The sequence below is a fragment of the Gekko japonicus genome, unplaced genomic scaffold (assembly GCF_001447785.1).
Source record: "Gekko japonicus isolate JY-2015 unplaced genomic scaffold, Gekko_japonicus_V1.1 scaffold3566, whole genome shotgun sequence".
NCBI lineage: Eukaryota > Metazoa > Chordata > Lepidosauria > Squamata > Gekkonidae > Gekko > Gekko japonicus.
Window position 1 is genome coordinate 118,546 of NW_015166537.1, and position 392 is coordinate 118,937.

Below are 392 nucleotides of genomic sequence, written 5' to 3' on the forward strand. Positions count from 1 at the left end.
TGAGCTGCTTTGGTCACCACTGTGGAGAAAGACTGCACTTTTCCTAGGTAGAGGCTCCAGGTGTGTGGGGGAGATAGAAAGCTGAAAGAGGGATTGATAACGATATGTTGATGGTTGGCTGGGAAGGAGATAGGGTTGCTACCTCCAAGACAGGTACAATGCCATAGGCACTACCCTCCAAACCAGCCATTTTCTCCTGATGAACCATTGTTGCCAATCTCCAGGGGAGGCAAACCAAGGGGAGAGATCACGGGAAGGAAGTGGAAAAGGAAACAAACAACCGTGATATATTATGCCACAAAAAGTCTCCAAAGACTAGAAATTTCTTTTTCCAATATTCAGTTTACTGGATGCAATTCAAACGCCATCAACACCAACGGATCATGCATATC